This window comes from Psammomys obesus, unplaced genomic scaffold, assembly GCF_907164565.1.
Source record: "Psammomys obesus unplaced genomic scaffold, mPsaObe1.curated_primary_1811, whole genome shotgun sequence".
NCBI classification, from domain to species: Eukaryota; Metazoa; Chordata; class Mammalia; order Rodentia; family Muridae; genus Psammomys; species Psammomys obesus.
The window spans coordinates 1,855,178-1,877,862 of NW_026596158.1; the positions used below are offsets into that span (position 1 = coordinate 1,855,178).

Below are 22,685 nucleotides of genomic sequence, written 5' to 3' on the forward strand. Positions count from 1 at the left end.
GTCCAAACAGACGATTCTGTGGTGCTCGTTTCGGATCCGAACCACCACACCAGGGTCCTGAGGGTCACACACGTGACAAGCGCTGGAGTAAAGGGCGAGGGAGAGCTCTGCAGGCGATGCTTCGGGGACCTGCTGAGGGCCTGTGGCTGCTGTCCCACCGCTGCTTCCTGCCACCTCCACGGAGCTCTCTGGGGCTCCAGAGGACCGATTCCACGAGCTGCTGGGAAGACTGGTGTCTCAGATACTTCCTATTGCTCTTGGTGGAGGGGAGGGATGATGGGCTGATAGCAACACGAATCCCGATATCCTCCGCTCATGTGCCAGGTTCAGGTTTACGTGCTGGAGCTCGGTAGCCCGTGTGCACTGGCGATCCCACTCGGGGACGTCCGCCATGCCCCTTCCAAAAGTGGGCCAAGGACGGCGAAACACCCGAGTCACATGGCTTGGCAGGTAGACGTTAGGGTCCAAACAGGACACTCTGGTTCCCAGCCTTGACTGCCCTGCGTGCTGTGGCAGTTCCAGGTGAAGCACTGGCTTTCTTCCTGGCCCAGTGGAGGTTTGAGCAATACTAGGGACCATGTCACAGCACCGGTAGGAGCCAAGACAAATGGAAGCCTTGGAAATCTCATTAGGAAGCGTCAAGGCAAAGACAGTCCATTAGCTGCACACCAGAAATCCAGGGCTTGACCATGAGATCCCGTTTTGTATTCAGTGCCAAAGAAGCCAGAGGACGCGTGTTTCTAAAGGCAAACGGCGGTGTGCATCTCAGAGCATTCCACCCGGCCCTGGCGACCTGCTCTTGCCGGTGTTTAATAGGCATGACTCTTCTCCCTTGGGGGGGAAGAGGAATGGTGAATGAAAATTGTACATTGAAATTCCTGGTGTGCATGCTGCTTTATTTTTATCCCAGGGCACGTCAGGGCAGGTGCATAGGCGTTCACGTTGCTGTCGATACGAAGAGCCCAACAGCCCGGTGCACCCCGAACGCGTGCTGAGGGCCTGAATGCGTAATTACAGCGCACGGCATGGGCTTTACGCATGAACCTGTTTAATCCACAGAACAAGTCTGGGAGGGAGGGGCTGAGGCTCGCCTGGCATTAAAGCTGATGTGCTGGGTGTGGTGGCCCACGCTATGACCTCAGCGTCCACTGGGTTGAGGCAGGAGGACCGTGAGCTTGACGGCAGCAACCTCTGGAGACCCACTAGCTCCGCTGTGGGACAGTCCGTTTAGCAGGCTTGCTCCCGGGCTGCGGTGTCCAAACCACCTGTACCTTTCCCACGGCAGAGACCTCAGGGCCTGGCGGCCTGCTCAGTGCCCCTCGCAGAGGCTGAGCCCGAGCAGAGGCTCACAGGGCCAGGTCTCCTTTGCTTTCTTTTGTTCTCTTGTACAGCTGCGTTCACGTGGGTTAGGGGCTCATGTGACCATGTGACCGTAGACAGTGAGGGTGTCAACTCCTGGAGATTCTCTCGGAGCTCTCCCCTGTACAGCAGCCACAGCACCGAGGACTGAAGCAGAGACCACCCAGGCTCCACTCTAACTGCCGCCACGCTAGCTAGAACATGGGCACACAGAGGAGCCTTTCTATGCCTCCATTTCCCGTCTGTAGGATGGAGACGATGACACGGCTTCATGCTGAGCAAAGCGTTGTGTCTGCTTATGTCAAGGCTCAGCACACTCACGGCCCGGTGCCAGACCAAAGGACTAAGCCTTTGAACCTCGGCCTTCTGAGTTACAGGAACAGGGAGCCCCCTCTCCCAAGAGCCCAGAGCCAGGGGTACGGGAGGTGGCCCCTGGAGCACCTGCGGGACCAGATGGGTGAGGGAAGGTGTCACACTTCCCTCCCAAGCACATGTGGCTCGAACATGTTGTTCCCATCTGAGCACAGTCCCACTCTCCTCAAATGTGACTCTGAAACAATTGGAAAGATATGCTTCCTGGCATATGAGTTTAAGAGCAGGCCCACCCAGGAGCAGCAGCTCTGTCCTAGCAAATGGGGAGGGTACGGTAGAGCCAGGCAGGCTCAAAGACTGGAAGAGGGGCCTTTTTGGGTGACTGTACGTTGGGGGACATGGCCCTGGCTACTGAGTGTCTCCCCAGCAAGCTCACTGGCTACAGCACAGGGGCCCACAGCTGCCGCCTCTCGTTCCCAGGATCTCCACTGCCACAGCGGGCAGGTGGTTCCCACGGGCTACGGCCAGCAGGCTGAGCCCACGGATAAACACTTAGGGGTTCCCCCTGCCATGCTTGCTCCTGTGGCCCAGCTAGCTCCTGGGCAGAAGATGGCATCCTGTCAGCATGAAGCCTGACTTGCAAGCTAATTCCAGCTAATTGCCACCGAAACCTGCTAGGATCACATCTGTTGGGCCTGGAGATTAAATCAATATTTGACAATCTTGATTAAACACAGCCAGGGAATCCTTGTAAAAGAACAGCTGTTCAAGCCTCATCCTGTTCCTGGGGGGTGGGGAGAGGGTGGGCTGCAGAGTCTCTGGCTCTGCCTGTCTTCACCTGAGGATGGCTGGGGGCTGGGAGGATACGGGGGGGGGGGGGGTACAAGGGAGATCCCAGGAGAGTGATCAGAAGGCTTCTGCAGAGAGGGTAGGGAGAGGAGGGGGTGCGGACACCCCCTAGGTGGCATTCTCATGCCACAGTGGTCATTTTTCATCCTAAGTGGTCACTGATCCCTGACCGCCACATCCTGTCAGAGCACAGGACAGCAAACCCCGGCTCAACCCTCTACGCACTGGCCAGGGACACTCAGCAAAATGCCAGGGTAGGGGAGTCTGAGATGGTCCACAAAGGGAGAGGGACAGAGGGGATCTGCACCTGGTGTGCCGACTCCAAGGTCAGCCTCGTGACCCCTCAGCAGAACAGCACCATTTGATAGCACCAGGAGTACAAGTGGGAGAACCCCACCCCCACCTCTGCGGCACCGGGGCCTCAGCTGCAGCCCGCTCTGTCCGGTACTGCAGTCGGAGCTCCACAAAGCCAGGTGTCTCTCCCCCAAGCCCTGCTGACCCCTCTATTTTCTTACTTTCTGCTTCTCCCCAATGTAACTATCTTTATACCCTGATGACAATTCGACATGGCATTTACGGAGGTGAACTTACTAATTTCTCCCACTTTATAGAGAAAACTCTGAGGCTCAACGCAGCAAGCCACACACTGGAGGTCACGGTGAGACCAAAGGTGCGAGAGAGATTTGAACCTTGACACATCACATCCACAGCCATCGTAATCATCGCCATGAAGAGAGGCCTAATAAATGCCTGCCCTCAGTCTCTGGTGACAGGCAAGAAGGTTCAGGCTCCGGTGCTGGCCTGCCTGGGATCAAACTGCAGACCCATTAAGTGCCAGGGTGAACAACAGTGTCACGTGTGTGCCTGCTAGTGTACCTAGCAAGAAGGTCCCCATGAGGCACTTTGCACAGAAAATGGCACACCGCAGACACGGGTAACATTACATGTAGATATATGTATATGTGTGTGTATGTATGTCCTCTCAAGTTTGTAACGGTTGTAACTGCCATCAGCATTCTGGGAACTGAACCTGGCTCCAAGTGCTTTCACCTGCTAAGCCATCTTCCAGCCCCCTGGGGACACAGCGCAGGGAGAAGCGCTTGTCTAAGCCGCCGTGAGGCTGAACTGACGAGACGCTGGACGAGGGGGAGGGGGCCGGATATCCACAGGCCTTCAAAGCACTGGCCACTCACTGCTTATCTCTGGCTCCCACGGCGATGCCGAGGTCACGGTAGCAAGTCCTCCCCAGGGCGGCAGGGAGAAGCTGACAGGATGGCCTGGTGGGTGGAGCAACGCTTGCCGTGTAATCGTGAGGTCGTGAGTCTGAGTCCCCAAGACTTGCACGCTACTAGGCATGCCAACATGCACCAATACTACCAGACAGAGAAGGGCACATGGCAGGGGCCGGCCGAACAGCCTAGCCTAAGGGGTGAGCTCCTGACTCAGTGAGGGGCCCTGCCTCAAGAAAATAAATAGATAAAATAAAGTGAAAAGGTGGACAGCGATAGAGGAGGACACCTGAATTTGATCCCTGGCTCCCACGGGTCCACACGCCTGTACATATGCACACATCTACCTACGCGCACACTCTGTCCCCCAGCAGCAGAGAAGCAGGGCGCCTCTGCCTGCGCTTTAGACAATGCTCATGATCTAGCGCACTATAAAAACATGGAGTTCAAAGTTGGGCGGTGGTGGCGCACACCTGTGGTCCCAGCACTCAGGGAGGCAGAGGCAAGGAAATCTCTGGAGTTCCAGGCCAGCCTGGTCTACAAAGAGAGTCCAGGACAGCCAGGGCTACACAGAGAAACCCTGTCTTGGAAAAATTTTAAAAAAGAAAGAAAAGAAAGAAAAAAAAAAGAGTTCAACCAATCAACCTCAGTCAGCAAAATTAGTGCTGCCTGAGTGTGTGTGTGTGTGTGTGTGTGTGTGTGTGTGAGAGAGAGAGAGAGAGAGAGAGAGAGAGAGAGAGAGAGATCTGCTACTCTTTTTTCCCTCAGCAGCCAATCACTCTTCTGCTAGGAGTGGGGGCCTTCTAAAACATATTTATTTTTATTTATGTGCATGTGTGTATGTACCTGCCTGAGGTTATGGGTACAAGAGGGCTTCAGACCTTCTGGAACTGGAGGTCCGAGTAGCTGTGAAGAGCCTGACATGGGTCCTTGCAACCGAACCCGAGTGGGTCTTCCAGACTGCAGAGCCATCTCTCCAGCCCCTAGTTGTTAAAAGTATGTAACTGTATTTAAAACCTCTCTCTAGAGGATCTGAGGGTGGGCATGACCTGTTCTGACTAGGCGTGTGTGCACACGTGGAAGCACACTAGGCAGTTCCCTTGGCCTGGAATCCTTGTTTACTCTTAGTAGCACCCCCTACCCTCCCCCCATGGGCAGGGTCTGTGCACACACACCTTCTGTGGGGGGAGGGGGCCGAGCACTCCTTCTGAGGCAGGAGATGGGGCTGTGCCCACAGAGGCAGTGTCGGAGCAGCCCACCACAGGCCATCTGGGGACAGAGGAAGGGGGTAGACACGGACCACCAGGGCTGACAGGATGGCAGGAGCGTAAAGGCCGGCCCTACGCCTGCAGCGACAGGCCGGCTGGCCTGGCTGGCAGATGGTGAGAGCTGGCTGCTCTGTTTCTGTAGCATGCCGCCCCAGCACAGTGCTGTGGAGACTGGGGCCACAAGTCGGGTAGAGACAGGCCGAAAGACGCACAGGCAGCACGGAACGGCAATGAGGCCCTCCAGACTGGACAAATGCATGCTCACACGCACGGTGGAACCTTTCTCCATGCAATTTGGCAACCAATTTAAATTTTAAGATGTTCACTTCTGAAAACTGATCCCCAAGAAATAACTAGAGATGAAAAAAAAAAAAAAGTTAAGGGCATTGATTATTAAGGAAACAAAAACAGAACAAAAAAAAAAAAAAAATAGCACTGGCCCTAATTATGCTCTCGGAGCACGGGGGAGCACGGCCTCACATCCGCTGATGATGGAGAGCATAAACACGTGGTCAGACAAGGATGGGATGGGAACAGCCACTCTGAAGGCAGCGGCACTGCTCACACCTCTGTCTATTTCCCACATTACTTCAAACGAACCTTTCCTTCCCCGTTCATTTCCTCTCCCTTCTTTTCTCTCGTTCCCTCTCCTTTAGTTTTTCTTTTCTTTCTTTGCTCCCCCCACCCCCTTCTCTTTTTCTTTAAAAAGACACAGTTTCTCTAAGTAGTCCTGGCTGTCCTGGAACTCCCTGTGCATACCAGTGTGGCCTTGAACTCACAGAGATTCTCCTGTACATAAACTGGGTGTAGGAGTCTCAGCACTCAGGAGGTGGAGGCAGGAAGAGCAGTAGTTCAAGGTCATTCTTGTCTCCAAAAATACTACCCCCCCCCCCGCCAAAAAAAAAAAGCAAAGAAATTTTCTATATCAAAGCCAGCCTCAGCCAGGCTTCAGAGAGGGGCAGCCATTCAGTCCTCCTTCCCTCCACAGGGCAGAGAGTGCCACTCCCCCAGCCAGCGAGGTGGCAGGGAGTGAGGGATGTCATTCTTTATTTCCCTTCTTGAACCAGAACCTGGGTCTATGCAACGAGCATGGGACCTGCTACTGCTGTCCCCTAGGACGCCATGGATACACTCAAACTCGCTCTCCCTCTTTCCTCGAGACAGGTGTGCAGCAGGCTGGGTCGGCTGCACGCGTAGCCAAAGAGCAGCTCCTGAGGGTTGATTCCAGTTACCACGAAGGCAAATGGAAGTCTGGTGGGGCGGGGGACAGCACCTCCGCCAAAGGCTGCTCTCTTAGTGAACAGGATCAGCTCTACCCAACATTTCCTTTTCCCCCTTCTGGGGCTTGAAGGCTTCTGTTTTGGCCCTTCTGTCTTTCTCCCCAACCAACCCCAACCACCCATTCCCAGTTTGTTTGTTTTCTTCCTGAGTTGGGGCCCCATTATATAGCCCTGGCTGGGCTGAAGCTCACTATATAGCACAGGCTGGCCTGGAACTCACAGCTTTACCTGCTCCTCCTCCTCTGAGCGCTGGGATCAAAGCTGTGCACCACCATGCCCAGCTCCATCTGCTTGCTTTAAAGACAGGGTTCCACTACTTGTAACCCAGGCTAGCTGCAAACTGTTCTCACCCCCGCCATTCTGGAGTGCGGATGACAGGGACGTGCCACCAGAGGCTAGGACGCTATCTTCACTACTCTTCTCTGTCTAGACATCACTAGGAACACCTCCTGTCCAGGGACAGCTGCCTGTTTGGTTCCTGAGCCACACACCTCCACCTGGCCGGTCTGTCATCGGTGCTTCCGGCAGACACCCAGCAAGGCCTACATGTGCGACCCTCCTCCCCACGGTCACTTGAGGAGTGGAAGGAGGGACAATCCCAGCCATCTTGTGCACGAGGCCTGCTTCCCACCGGGCCCTGCTCTAAGCACCGTGTGTTGGCTCATTTGATCAGTACCTTCTAGGAAGAAATTATTGCTATTCCCATTACACACAAGAGAAACTGAGGCACAAGAGTGAAAGTAACCTGCAAAAGGCTATGCTGCTGTTGGGGGGCAGAGCTGAGTTCAAATCCTGCTCATCAAGAATGCTCTTAATGGCTAAGCTTTCCCGGTCTTGCACCATAACTAAAGGTGGCACTGTGGCTTGTGGACGCCCTGGAGCCAGCTCTGCGTGGAAGGCAAAGTTCACTTCCTGATGGAAAGCAAGCACTCACCGGTTCCCCAAAGCATTCCAGTTCCTTCCCTTCTGTTCACCTGCCAACCCTATGGAGGGAGGGAACTTCTGATAAGAGGGGTAGGAGAGGTGGACATCCTAGCTGGCCCCACCGTCCCCAGTCCTTCCCGCTAGCTGGATGTAGGAGGATGTGGCACCAGGAGCCAAAACAGCCCTCTTGCCACCACAAAGAAAGGTCAGCGTGACTTGGGAAGCACAGACATGGGCACCTATTCACTGATTCCAGAACTGTCTTCTTTCTTGGCTTCTTGTTAAATATCCACCGAGACTGAACTTTCCGCAATCACTGCGTGGGGCTCCGAGTTCAGTTCCCAACACAACCAAAGCACCACAAAGTACCACAACCAAAGCAAACCTCAACAACACAAGCACTGAAACGGGATTGGACCCCAGTTTACGGCCATCGGGCCGGCTGGTGGGGAGAGGAAGCCGAGGGGGCAGGAGGTGGTGGACAGCAGATCTGCCTGCACTAGTTACTGTGATGAGGTGAGCTGCTGGGGGGCTGGGAGACGGCGGGCTGCGGTCTCGGGGGACACACCTGGCACAGCAAGGTCTGGTCTGCTATTGAGCGGATGACAGTTCCCTGAACTGCTCTCCAGGGTGAGTGGGGAAGCTTCCCTGAGCCAGGTCCCGCTGTGATGCTGGGGACATGCCAGCTGCCTGCACCGCAGCCTCTGGTAGCTGCTCACTGCCTGTCAAATGGTGACCTCTGACTCTGGCATAGTGACATGCAGCTGTGATCCTAGTGCCCGAGAGGCTGAGGCAGAAGGATGTCAAGTTCAGAGGCTAGCCTGAGCTACATAAAGTGAGTTCAACAGCGGTTTAGGCTACATGGTAAGACTGTCTCAAAAAGCAAAGCAAAACCACATCAACCCAGACCAGTAACGGAGACTGTAGGAGGGGTGACTGCAAACACTGTCCCGGCACATGTGTAGCTGGCGTGGCCTTGCCCGATTTACATACATCGCCCCATCAGAGTGCCAGTCCCATCGCATACTCATGGAGTCCCGACTGTGTCTCCTTGCAAAGGCACTGCTACTGACCAGACTGACCATCAAGACCATTATGACGTGGGCTGGAGAGACGGCTCCGGGTTAAGAGCGCTTGCGGCCTGGTGACCAGCGCCTGCAGCTCACAACTCTACCTGTAACTCCAGTTCCTAGGATTCTGACCTCTTCTGGCCTCTACACGTTTGCACATAAAGACACGTACACATATACATAAATAAAAACAACAACAAAAAAGAAATCTTAGACATGCAAGATGTGCCAGACGCAGCGGTGCGTGCCTGTAATCCCAGCACTCAGGAGGCAGAGGCAGGGGGAGCTCTGTGAGTTTGAGGCCAGCTTGGTTTACAGAGTGAGTCCAGGACAGCCCAGGCTACACAGAGAAACCCTGTCTGGAAAACCAAAAAGACAGAATGTGAAACGTGGGCTGAGCTGTGGCTTGTGACAGAGCACTTACTTAGCAGCAGCGTAAAAGGCCGGGTCTGATGCCTGTGCCACAGGTAAACAAAGAAACACCCACACCTCCAGACTCCATATTAAAGCCAACCAGCTGGCTGCCGAAGAGAGGAAGCAGCTGGGAGGAGCAGGCGAGGGCTGGAGGAGTGGCTGGGCGGTCCAGCACTGAGGGGTGGCTATGACTTAGGAGTGTCCTTGCCTGGTATGTGGTGGACACTGGCTTCGATCCCCAGCACCACAAGGGCAAGTGATGACGAAAAGGAGAAGCCAGACCTGTGATCAGCGAGGAGCGTGACTGGAGCAGAATGAACTCACTCCCCACCCCCCACCCCCAGCCCAAGGCAGGCCCCGATCCTGAGCTGAGCCGCACTGGCAGGTGGGCACACTCTGAAGTACTTTTTGCTGTGGTGTGGATCTGTGGACACCTTCATGTCTCACACGAGGGGAGCGGCGGCCTGAGATGTGGCAGGGAACATGGGCGACTGCTGGACCGTTACCGCTGGTGCACGGCAATGCCGCACGCAAGCTCTCAAACACTGGCTGTTGGGTGAAAGCCACAAGAAACAGAAAGCACCCATTGGAGCTGTTTCCGGAAGCGGATGCTTCTTTGTTTGTTTGTTTGTTTGTTTTTCAAGACAGGCTCTCTCTGCATAGCCCAGGCTGGCCTGGGACTCACAAGAGATCCACCTGCCTCTGTCACCCAAGGGTTGGGATTAAAGGTGTGCTTTAATCCTTCATTGAAGCTTCAAGGTATGTTCTGCAAGAACAGGTCCATAGCCATAGCCACACCACAGAGCCACTCTGAAAAGACGCACTAGTGGATGGAGAGATAGAGAAAAAAGGAGAAACGTCTACACAGTGAGAGGAGGAGGTAGTTGCCTCTCTAGCAGCAGACAAGCCGCCTGTGGCACTGTTCTCTGCTTCTCTTCCTGTGGGGCTGTGAGGGCGAAGGAGGCATGCAGGGGGACGAGGACACAGAACTTCTTCAAAGGAAAACCAGACTGCTTTGTTCTCAAAGCCACCAAATCTGCTGGGCCTGATGCCATCTGACCTGGGAGCCCTGGTCAGAACCGAGCAGAGAGGCCTTTCTCTACCCTGTGGGGCCCCGAGATGCCTGTCCCAGTCCTCCTCCTGGACCAGGAACTCCCAATTGGTCAAAGGCAACAGGGTGGGTTGTTCCTCTCTGATCTGACTGGCCGACTGGCAGGGACACATGACCTAAGCTGGACCAATTGTAGTCTGAAAGGATTTTTGCCTCACAGGGGAAGGGTCTTTCAACGTGGTCTCGATTGACGCTTATAGAGAAGAAAGCATGTGGCAGTAGATATCACTGGAAGGCATGCTGGGACCTAGAGACACAAAAAGGAAGCCACAGTTGAGAGCTGACGTCCGCGACACACATGTTGGATGGCTGATTATATCCAGCCTGATGTCACCCACCTCTGGACTTGTGGGACAAATGAAACGGCTTTCCTGTTTGGCCAGATGGTGCCAATGTGTTTCAAGAATCTTGGTGGAGATTCACATGCTCGCCAGTTGTCTTCGCTCTGTTTTAAGACAGGCTCTTGTTATATAGCCTAGGGCTTGGACGTGTGAGCCGGCTGCCTCGGTCTCCTGGGTGCTAGGATTAGACATGTGTCACTACACCTGGCCAGCCAGTGACTTTTTGATTGTTAAAGGAAAAGCTCCCCAAGAGGGAGGCAGGCGGCAGCAGTAGGCGCAGGGAGGCCTGTCCAGCCCTGTGTGAAGGCTTGCAGGCCTCAAGTGGGTGTCCCCACGCGAGGACACAGAGCAGTCCTCGGGGATGTCTGTGCACGCAAGGCTCAGGGGAACACCAGCAGTGGGACTGCTTCACAGCATCTGCGCTACAGCAGGCTCCTGGGTCCTGCTGCTCCTGGTAGCAGCAGGGGGCTCATGGCCAGCTGCTGGGGCTGAGGATGAGAGGCAGGCCCCAAAGCTGCCCGGCTCTCCTGCAGCTGCTCTGTTCCTGCATCAAAGGTCGGACTTTAGGATCTGGGCCACTGCTGTGAACTCTGAGATGGCACAGAGCCCGAGGACCTCAGCGGGCGCGTGGACCTCCCAAGGCTCCCGGCTTCCCATCATCCCATCAGGTGAAAGGGCAAGTAAGCCAAACGAAAAACAAAGGGATGCTCTCTCTGAACACAGTCTGCTCTGGGTCCTGGATTTGGCCCTCTGTAAAGCACTAATTTGGAAAGCGCTTAGCAGAGTGCCAGCACCATGGCTGTCTCGTTACTATTATTTGACAGTGTGTAGTTATGTATTTAATGACCGAAACACAGTTACATATAAAACATACCTTAAGTATACATTTGATGATCTGTGTGGGTTGGTGCTCTCTCTCCCTCCAGTCCCTCTCCCTCTCTCTCCTTTTCTTTTCCAGACAGGGCCTTACATGCTGGCCTGGAATTCCCTAGGTACCTGAGGATGACCTTGAAGCTCTGATCCTCCTGTCTCGGCCTCTGAAGTGCAGGGGTTACAGGTGTGAGCCCCCATATGTAGCTTTTAGCTACTTTTCTATCGCTGTGACGAAACACCATGACCAAGGCAACCTATGGAAGGAGGCGTTTCGTTTGGTCTTACGGTTTCAGAGGGTAAGAGTCCGTGACCATCACAGCAGGGAAGTGTGAGCTAGCACCAGACATGGCAAAAGGAAAATCTCAAAGCCCACCCTCCTGATGCCCTTCCTCCAGCAAGGCCTACACAAACAGTGCCACTAACTGGGGACCAACTCAATGCCAGTAAAAAGTCACTAAACCTGAGCCTTGTGCGTAAATGCTAACACTGGGTAAGAGCAAACGAAACCTTCCCTGTGTAAGTTGCCTTGGTCATGGCGTTTTGTCACAGCCATAGAAAAGGAGCTAATATACTAGGATGCTGGCTCACATCCGTAACCCAGCCCTGCACTTCGGAGGCCGAGGGAGACAGGAGGATAGTATCATGACTACATCAAATCTATTGATTTTATTCAGGCTTTTTTTTTTCCTGTTTTCTAAGATTGGGTCTTATACTGTGAAGCCATATTGTCCCACAACTCCCTACCATAGCCTGAGCTACCTTTGAATTTGTGGTTATTCTTCTGTCTCAGCCAACTTTAACCCCCGTCCATGGCCTTCCACAGACGGGGCACTGCCCTGCTAATCCTTCTAGGATTACACCATACCCAGCAGTGTGTAGCAGAAGGGCAGGCAAGCATGTGTGGCAGGAGGGTGCAGAGGGGCCGTGGCAAGTGTGAGTGGCAGGAGGGCCCAGGTGCCAAGTGTGTGGAGGGCAGAGGATGACTGTGTGGCTGGCTCTCTCCTTCCATCTGTATGTGGGCTCCAGAGACTGAAGTTGGGTGGCCAGGATATTACATGCTGAGCTATCTTGCCGCCCATCATTCGGGTTTTCTTCCAAAGCGTGCATGTATGCGTGCATGTGCTCACATGGGCATGTTCTGTTCGCTACAAGCTGATCACATGCTCCATCATGACAGGAGCAGGGAGGGTAGATGGCTCAGCTTGAGGGAGCCCCTGGGTCTCATCCCACCTCTGTTCTGAAGGGGTTTGTCACTACAAAAATCCCTCCCGCCAACACTCATCCAAGCCATAGCCAGCTGCGTCTACGGCCCTTTCTGCAGGTCTTCCACTTAGACCGGCTGCACCCGGGGACTCACATGGCAGGCGGACGGCTTTCCTCACTCAGCGGCACCTCCCAATAGTCTCCCCGAGTCTCCACAGCTCTCTCTGCTGAGGACTCTGCAGCAGGGCAACCACTCCACGGACCTGTGGACCTGGACACTTGGACTGTTTGCAGATTTGGGAAGGAGTAAGGTTTTTATGAACACCGGTAGGCAGATTTGTGTGTGAGCACAGGTCTTATTTCTCTGGGATAAATGCCCATGAGTGGCTGGCGGGGTCACACACACACACACACACACAGCTGTGTGTTTAGTTTTGAAGAACTGTTTGTTTCCTGGATGGACGCCTTACTTTGCGTTCCCAGAGCATGGTGTGAGGAACCCAGCTCTCCACACTCCTCACTGGTGAGTATCCTTAATTTCCTCAGGGACAGCCCCCACGGGCTGCTGTGGATCAAGAACTGCTCTAGAGCTAGGCATGTAGCAATGGACAAGACTGCAACGGAGCTGCAGTGGCATCCAGGAAGACTGGGGGGCTAGCCCGTGCTACCTGATGAAAACCCCCACCTCAAAACACCAAAGGATGCGAGTGTGCTGGCTGACTGGCAGAGACAGGCACTACCCAAACCCACTGAGCTAGAAGAAAATAAACAGACGACGTAACACAGAAATGATAATTATGCAGGTCCTGGTTACAGGGGCCAGGGAGGCTGGGTCCCAATCCTGACTCCATGTGAATGTCTTAAAACCTGACTTAACTGCATCTCAGTTCATCTGTAAAACCAGACGATAAACTTGGTCTAGTAGTATGTAGGCTGTCTCAACACAAGTAAAAAGAAGGTTGTGGTGTACCTCAGCAGTAGAGCCCTGCCTAGAGTTCCCCAGTGCGGGGCTGGGGTGTGGCTCAGTGATAGAGCCCCTGCCCAGAATCCCCCAGTGAGGGGCTGGGGTGTGGCTCAGTGGTGGAGAACTGCCTAGAATCCCCCAGTGAGGGGCTGGGGTGTGGCTCAGTGGTAGAGCCCCTGCCTAGAATCCCCCAGTGAGGGGCTGGGGTGTGCTCAGTGGTGGAGCCCCTGTCTAGAATCCCCCAGTGAAGGGCTGCAGTGTGGCTCAGTGGTGGAGCCCCTGCCTAGAATCCCCCAGTGAGGGGCTGGGGTGTGGCTCAGTGGTGGAGCCCCTGCCTAGACTCCCCCAGTGAGAGGCTGGGGTGTGGCTCAGTGGTGGAGCCCCTGCCTAGACTCCCCCAGTGAGGGGCTGGGGTGTGGCTCAGTGGTGGAGCCCCTGCCTAGAATCCCCCAGTGAGGGGTGGGGGGTGGCTCTGGCAGATCACTTGCCTAAGTCCAATGCCAAGTACCAGCATGTATAGAAAACGGCCTTCACAGGTGCTGGAGGATCAGGTGGCTGCCCATGGCACACCACTAGCAGAGACAGGCCTGACGGAGACCACCTGATTACGGGTCATTGCCAGCACCTCGGTCTCGGAGGCAGCACTGCCGCTAAGAAGCCATACAGCTGTGAGGGCTTCCCAGCTGTATGCAGCACAGCCCCCTGCTCTGAAGGGAATTCCACCCTGCTGAGGACACTGTGCCACAGTAGGAAGGGACAGCAAGGCTCACTTACCCGGCAGCAGGCAGCCGTGTGGCTCCTGGGCAACCTGGGACTTTCCAGGCCCTGGGCCTCTGACACCATTCACAGGCTGAAGAGGCCTTGCTGAATGGTGCGGCACCTGCGCCCACCACATCTCTGGGCCCACAAAGAAACCACATTTGGGGGATGAAGGCAATGCGGGAGCCTCTCTATGCCTGTCTGACTCTCCCTACCTCTCCTTGCGCCTGGCCCAGACGAGAGAACCAAGAGAGAGGCAGTCAGTTGACGTCCTACGAAATGGGGCAGGAGCGGGGAGCGGGCAGCCTGGGGCCTGGGAGAAAATGAGGGCACCCATATGGAGGGTGGGAGGGAGCCTTGGCTCTGAGAGGACGGACTCATGAGTCATGGCAGCCTGAGACTTTTCTGAGGAAGGCCAGGGCTGCAGTGACCTGCTTTGTCGGCCTCCCATGGCCTACGAGGTCCAACAAGCTGCTTCTTCCCCAGGACTGAAGCGAGAACTGGGACACCCTCTCCTGTGCAGAAAAGGACTTTGATTCCTGCAGGTAGGGCAGCCAGGTGGCAGGGGCCGGGGCGGGGGCCTCTGACCACGAGCCTGGCTCTCCTGGAGGAGAAAGGGCGCCAGCCTTTTCTTGAATGTGCACTGAGGAATTCAAAACCCAACTGCCACTTCTTTCCTTGTGACCTTTCCACGAGACAACAGTCCCAGACTGGAGGCTGAGGCAAGAATATCCTGAGTTCAGGGCCAGCAAGGGCTACATCGTGAGACCACATCCCAAAGAAAACAGAGGAAACCAGTTAAACCATTCCTCTAAACAAAAATCCTCCCACCACTCCCAAGGGAATGGACAGACAGTCCAGAGGTCTTAGCACACCCCCGGGGCCCCGCTGTCGCCCTCCCTCACTATGCCGGAGTGATGTGGACTCTGGGACACACCAACCCTTCCTACCTCAGGCCCTTTGCTTTGCTTTGGTTCATCCAGAGAAGAGTTCAAATGCAAGGTCTTCAGCTACGCAGCTCAGCTGCCCACGTCTGTGGAAACTGCAGGAGTGCCTCGAACACCTGGCATGCAAGCAACCCACCCTGCCGCTTTGTGATCACAGTATCCCTCCTGCCAGGTCAGCAAGGGAGCCGTTCTCTGCACCACAAACAACAGGCCGGGGCTGCATGGGCTCGTGTCTACCTTCAAGCTGAGGACTAATGGTGCTGCTTCAGAGAAGCCGCCTGAGGCTGCCGTGTGCCCATTCGAGAAGGGGATCCCCTCCTTCTGCCTTTCTCTAGACATCCTGCACTCTGTCTTTCTGGCTGATGACCCCAGGTAAGCCTCGTGGCCACTGGCATGGCTGCTTGCCCGGACGGCGGGGTTAGGGGATCAGAGTCTTGGTAAGGCAGTGCTACTCCAACAGCAGGTCCTTCGTTAAACACGCATGTGCTTAAAGCACCATCTCAGGCGCCATCCATAGCTCCAGGAGGCTACTGTGATCCCAGTCTACCAATGGGGACGGCACACCACGCCTGGCCACAGCACCAGGCACCCCGGAGTCTAATCTGGGGAGTACCCAGACAGCCAGGCAACCTTTCCAATGACTATGCTTCCTAACATCTGCTGGCGACATGAGGGCAGGTGCACAGAACTCGTATGCCACATTCTGGAGTGAATAGCTCATTCCAAGGTCACTTCCCAAGAATGCTAAACTCCCCCAACCTGACAGACAGTCATTAAACATGTTTGGGGCACATGGTCACTCTGTGTCAACATGGCCTAAGCATTAGAGGGAACAGTAAACGGGCAGGGCCACACTTTCGCCTGGTACATCTGTGGGGTAGCGGAGAGCTCTATGCCACTGGCCCCTCCCATCACAGCCTAGATGCCAGGTCCAGATCCTTCTAGCACCTCACACGGCCTCCTCCCTCTCCGCCACCCTCATTTCCCAGCCTTCTCTGCCTCTCTTCACATTCTTTCGGGGCAGCTGTTCCTTCTCCGTGATGACCTTGGGCCCCGGTTTTCAGCACTATGATTTTCTGAGGACCCTGGCTTTCTTTCTGGCTAGGCCTCTCCTGTCCTTCCCAAAGTCACACCTTGCCATCTCTTACAGCCATCCCACTCCAGGGCTGTGTGCCTTGATAGTCATATCCCTTTCTGTATTACTCTGCAAGGCTTCTCACTGTTGCAGTGCTGTGGAGCAATTTTCTCTGAGATAAAGCATTCCACCTTGGAGGGGAGCTCATTAAACACAGGATATTCTTTTTGTTTGCTTTTATTTTATATGAGGTAGAGTCTCACTATGTAGTCCTGGTTGGCTCAGAGCTATGCCATCTAGGCTGGTCCAGAACTATGCAGATCACGGTGGCCTCGAACTCATAGAGATGGACCTGCCTCTGCCTTCTGAGTGTTGAGATTAAAGGCATTAGCCACCACCACACCAAGTGACGGACCCAGGATGTTCTAAAGAAGATCCTAGAAGATCCTTAGGATCAGGAAGTGAATAACTCAAGAGCTTCAGGAAGTCCCTGAAACTATTCAGATTCAGTCAGTTCCACAAGGTTATATAAACAGTACAAACGTAAGACACAAGACACGCTGCCTGAGAGAAACAGAAACCAACCGAATTGCCTGGAAGCTGCGCATCAGTGAGACACTTTCAGATCGGCGAGCTGCATGCAAGTTGTGCAGCGAGCTCCAGGGTCCAGCTTCTGTGGGCACCGTCCACGCTGGGTGACTGCATCATTTCTGCTCCTGAAAGCAGTCCCCCATCTGTACTCCTGCAGGTGACCCCAACAGAACTCACTGGTGCATTTGGCTGGACTTCGATGGTACCCCTTGGCAGTCTCCCCGCCAGGGAGATTTGGTTCCCTTGGTTCCCCATCGGGGGCGCGTCTCCCAGGAACAGTATCACACACCATGTGCCCCAACTCAATATCCTCAGTACACCTGAGCTCTGCACCTTCTGCACTGAGTACAGCAGCCACAGAACGTGATCACGTCATACTGTCCTAAGAAGGCACGGTATGCAGCAGGTGCTCAATAAAAACACCACTCAGACCTACTCAGTAGCCACTGTAGCCTTCTCCCTCCACCTTTCCAACCTGAAATGGAAGTGCCTGTGCTGCTCAGAGCCCTGCTCACCCCGCCCCCTCCTGTCAATGCTCCTCCACCTGACCCTACACATGCCACGTGTCCCAGGTAAGGACTGACATTTCTAGTGCTCATTTTAGGAGTGCAGGGTAATTTGTGCCACCTTAGACTCTCACTGGCTGGCAGTCCCGTGAATGACCGAAGTCTCGGGTGATGAGCTCTGGTGGCTGGGAAAAGCAACGGTCTCTGGCTGCAGGGGCTACAGCAGGGAAAGGCCCGGGGAAGGGGCAGGCAGAACACCACCTCCCTCACAAGTGCCATTTCCGCTTCCTGTTGGGATGACGAAAGGTCCCACCCGGGGCTGATGTCTGTAGATAAGGCTGTAGACTGCCTCAGGAGACTCACCTCTTCAGGGATCAGTCAACCTGCCTGGGGACAGAGGAGGCTACTTGGAAGCCAGAACTATCAGCTGGAGGGCCTTGACAGCACGGGTGCATGAAGGCTGTGGGCTAATTCGGGCCGACAACCTTCCAAAGAGTCACCCACTGGGACACTGCCCTCCCGCTCTGTCCGGGAGAATAAATCACACTGTCAGCTTTAATTTGGGACTCGGCTGATGGGCTGTACAAGGCATCCATGCGTTCTGGCTATAGCGGTCAAGGGCGGCCACAATCCCAAGGCCAGTGCTAAAAAGCCTAGGAACTTCATGAGAGACAGGGTTGGGAGACCAACAGCTGTGTCCTGCCACACGCCAGACAAATTCCTGTTTCTCCTGTAAAACTCCTGGCCCGAGCCTCAAGCTTGGCCCAAGCTGCAAATTCCCGCTTCCCAGAACTCGGCTCTGTCATAGGCAGGCACCCTATGAGTTCGGAACTTGGTGGGGAAGGACCACAAGGGCAGCAGGCGCACTGGTGCTGCCTTAGGGGCTGCCACAGCCCACCTCTGCCATCCCTATCAGCAACGGCAGTGTCAGAATTAACGCCAGCTCATCAGCATACGTTAAGTGACCCGGTGCCAGGCACTGTCCCAGGTACTTAAGTTTATGAGCACATTTAACCTTTGAACCCCATTCCAGGCCAGCCAGTGGCGCAGCTGAGCCTGGAACTCTGTGCCTGTGTGCTTGGGCTCCCTGTCAACCCATTTTAATTTCACTGACGTGGAGAATGCTACTCTGAAGTGCCAAGTGAAGGCTAGGTGTAGGCCCTGGGTGCCCAGGGCCCTGTGGCTTTGCTGATTACAGCGCCTGCCATTCTGCAACATGCTGCACTACAGGGATGCACAGAGGTACCCAGACAACGTGGGCAGAGGCAACCAGCAGGACGCCAGGCCGGTGGCTGAGTGGGGGGGCTCTAGACAGGATAACGAAAAGCAGGGGTACCGTTGGGGAAAGGGTACCCCTTGGCAATCTGCAAGCCCCGCCCCCTCTCCCCTTGGGGCTCCTTGGGGCTGCAAGGAGCACACAGGATGGGTGTCGCACCCCAGAACTGGACAAGACTAGCGGGAGGGACTTATTCCCAGGTGTGTCCCTGGCTGGGAGACTGCCCACAGAGGCCGGATGCACTGCAGCCTGACAGGGTGAAATGTTCACATCGTTACTACGGGGACATGACAGCGGTGACCGCACAGGGTGGGTAACAAGGGCAGAGTGAGCTCATGCGTGGAGAGCGCTTACAGCAGGGCCTGGCGCGGAGTCAGCGCCCATTAATAGCGATTATTTGCGCTCTTCTCCCCTGCGGGGCCAGGCAGTGCCGGCTGCATCAGCACCTGGCTCTCTGCACTCCGCTGCTGCCCTCTTGGCCACTTCTTCCAGAAAGCTGGCAACTGAAATGAAAGTTCCTGCTTGCCTTGCAGGAGGGGTGGTGATGTGGCACTGTTATGCCCAATGAGACGAAAGTGGTGCCACCCACGGGATTCTGGGAGTGCTCAAATGTGTCACTGGAGTTGCTCCCTAGTCCGGTGCTGTCTGGAGCTGCAGCAGCAGCCCTGTGACCATGAGGACAAAGCCCCAGCAACGAGGAGGCATCAGGCCTGACACCAGCCCACCACACTGAGAAACGTTTTTTCCTATCAAGGGCTGTCAGCTTGACAAGGACCTCTCCTCCTGCCCTTTGCACCAATTAGCCAAGAACTGTGGCTAACAAATGGGGATATTACAGAGATACCTCAGTGGAAACTGTCACGGGGGAGGGGCAGCGACTAGCAGATGCTGACGACAGCGCACGCGAGTTTGAGGAAAAGTGGGGCTTTGTCAGAGTCTCAAAACGTCTTCGAGTTCTATTTGGAAAATGGTGGTGGGGTTGACAGGAGAAGTACCCTGGCAGACGGACACCACCTTAGCCAAGGGAGTCACATGACCAACGCCGGCGCTAATACGTGCAGACACCGTGGAGCCCTGGGATGATGCCGTGATGAGGGAACTTTACTTCTGTGATATTCTTCCAAGAGACAATATTGTCTCAATAAAGTCAAGGGAAGGGGCTGGAGAGATGGCTCCGTGGTTAAGAGCACTGGCTGCTCTTCCAAAGGTCCCGGGTTCAATTCCTAGCACCACATGGTGGCTCACAACTGTCTGTAACTCCAGTTCCAAGGGATCTGATACCCTCACACCAATGCACATAGAGTAAAACTAAATAAGTGATTAAAAAAATAAAGTCAAGGGAAAACATTAAATAATCCCAAATCCAGGCACTCTGAAATCACAGAGCGGGGCAGCATGCTTCCTAAGTCACAGTAGACAAGAGAAAGTGCTGGAACCTGGCACAGACCAGAGAAGAGCAAGATGCCATGACGGGCTGGGGAGAAAGCTCACTCAGGAAAGTGTCTGCTGTCCGAGCATGAGGACCTGGCCCTTGTGACAGAGGCAGGTGTGGCATGCATACTTGTGATCTCAGTGCTGAGGCCGAGCAGCAGGCTCCTGAGGATCACTGGCCAGCCAACCTAGTCTAATTGGCAGGAACTAGGTACCAGCCCAAGAACCTGCCTCAAAAACCAAGAGGAAGGGCTCAGGCGCGATTGTTGCTGGTACAGAGGAGAGAGGTTTGGCTCACAGCATTTACATAGGACAGTTCAGAACCACTGCAACTCCAACTCCAGGGGAACCGAACACCTCTGGCCTCCGAAGACACCTGAACACGCAAACATGCAAACACACACACACACACACACACACACACACACACACACACACAACCACCCCAGATAAAAATTTCAAAAGTTAAAAACCCAAACAAAGTCAGGTGTAAGGAAGTACACCTTTGATTCCAGCACTTGGGAGGCAGAGATAGGTGGATTTCTGCGAGTTCAAGGCCAGCCTGGTCTACAGGGTGAGTTCTGGAGCACCCATGGCTACATAGTGAGACCTTGTCAAGCGATAACAAAAACAAAACAAACGAGGTGAACGCCAACAGAGCTGTGATGCCTGCACACAGAGACTGTCCCACAGACACGCTCCAAGGAGCTGGCAAAACTTTACCAAGCCCGGGAAAAGACACCAGGGAAAGCCCAGGGAAGGACCAGCCAGCTGCCCTGGCTTTACTGCAGATTTACAGCTGCAGGGCTAGGATCTTCCATCCTCTGCCTACCCTGCTGGGGTCTCCCAGCCCTTGCCTGGCACCTCAATGTAGAGGCTGGCATCGGCATTCAGCAACGCTTCATTAGGAACCAAAAGAGCATATGCCCTGAAGCCGACCCATCACAGAACACGGAAGAGCACAGAGCCTGTTAGGGGAAAAAAAATCACACCCAAACACTCCCAAATTTAACCTACTTAAACCTACACATCCAGATAAGTATTTACCATACATGCATATTTTAATCATGTTCGAGCACCTACGTGGCTGCCGCTGCTGAATTCTGAACCTACAGAGAGCAGGAGCATACAGTAGGTGTTCTGTCTCCCTATACAGCAGGCTCACTAGGAAGTCCTTTGTGTGAACTTAAACAAAACCAAACAAGAGTGATGTATACTCTACATAAAATTTAAGTTGAATTAAAACAGTGTAAAACCAAACTCCCCTGGGTGTAACTGCTCATGAACAAGGCTCCCTGAGACTCAGTGTTGCGGAGGAATGCTCCAGAAGCATGTGTTTGAAGCTTGGGTTTGATCTTAGACAACAGACTGAAATACGAATATGCATATGTGTACGCATATGTGGGGATGGGGGGGGGCAGCGCGCTCGGCAGTGAGTGACAGCGTGTGACAGCGCTCACCTCCAAGGGGGTGTGGGGGCTGACGGGCGCTGCCAGCTCTTCTGATACCTTGTGTGCATATTTGAAAATAATAAAGACGTGTACCACCTATAAAATGGAAAGAAATAGCATATTGCTTACCTTGCCACGCCCTGGATACTCACGAACCTAGAAGGTCTTCCGACAGCATCTGTGGAAGGGAAGAGAAAAGGTCACGCCTCTGGCCAAGTGGTGCAGGCCCTCCCGCTGGAACAGCCACCTGTCACACTTGACACACAGCCACCAGACTCTGGCACCGAGAGCACGCTGGGAGCAGGAGAGCCGCTGCCCGGCGAACAAGCCTCACAACCCAAGAGCAGGGCTGGCTGGTGTCTGACACACACGAAGATGAGAGGCCGGGGGCAGGCGCACAGCAGAGGAAGCCTCCGCAAGGAGAGATCAAACAGGTAAGATCACAAACCAGGCCTACCCTGGAGAGAAGCCAAAGGGCAGCCGGTACACACTGTCCACGGGGGCACACTGGGAGCAGCCAGCAGGCCAGAGGGGTGGGTAGCGTGGCATCGAGGACAAAGGATGGCTAGAGGAGTGTGGGACATACACAAACATTTCTTTCAGAGAGCTACGTGCGGAGAGATGAGAGACAAACAGCACTTTTCTGGCATCAGTTTAGGTCCATGAATATTTGATAGGGCTGTATTTATTTGGATGAAAGATGAAAAGTTCTGAGTATATAACGTGTGTGTGTGTTGGGTGTGTGGCTCATGTCAGTCTCTTCCTGTTCCTGGCCTGGAAGCCAGGTGAGCTGAGCAACCACCACCAGCCCCAGGACGGGCAGAGGAAGGCGAGAGAGAGATGCTTTACTGACTCTGGCTTGTGAGTCACTTACACCTAGCAGGGACCATCTTCTGCCCTCTGAGAAAACACCAACACAGAAGACCAACACAACCCCGCCCCCAAGGATCCAAGAGGGAAGAAGAGACAGAACCCAGGCAGCCTCACTGCAGGCCCTGGGTCCTGCACTCACAGCTCCCGACCAACCCAGAAGGGCAGAGGCCACTTAAAGGTAATATTAGAAACAGTCACTACATACAGACCCAGCAACTACAGGAAAACACATACTTCAGAAGGACCGGAAGCGCGCCCCCCTACCAGCTGGCCTAACAACTTTGACTTCCGAGATGTTGCGCAGGGTGGGTGGGAAGAAGCCAAACTCACGACACCTCTTTATTTTATTTATTTATTTATTCATTCATTTATTTATTTATTTATTTATTTATTTATTTAATTATTTATTTATATTAAAGCAAATTTCTTCGCTGATCAGGAAGCCCCTGAATGCAGCCCTTTTACATTGCAATGAAAACTGCCTTTTTTTTTTTTTTTTTTTTTTTTTTTTTTTAAAATAATACTTTTTTTTTTTTTTTTTTTTTTTTTTCCTCTAAAGTAATACACATTTTGTTTCTT

The 22,685-nt window shown here is 54.1% G+C and overlaps 1 protein-coding gene across 7 annotated transcripts in view; it reads right to left on the bottom strand.

The window, feature by feature from the left end:
- The window catches only part of Sipa1l3 (signal induced proliferation associated 1 like 3), a 189,618-nt gene that overhangs the window by 87,019 nt on the left and 79,914 nt on the right, over nt 1-22,685 (bottom strand). For 6 of the 7 annotated variants that reach the window (XM_055594747.1, XM_055594750.1, XM_055594752.1 and 3 more), the window contains one exon: nt 21,363-21,411. The exons of the other annotated variant lie outside the window; for it this stretch is intronic. The gene's annotated coding sequence lies outside the window, so the exon portion shown is untranslated. The remainder of the gene's footprint in view (nt 1-21,362; nt 21,412-22,685) is intronic. 7 annotated transcript variants of the gene reach the window in all.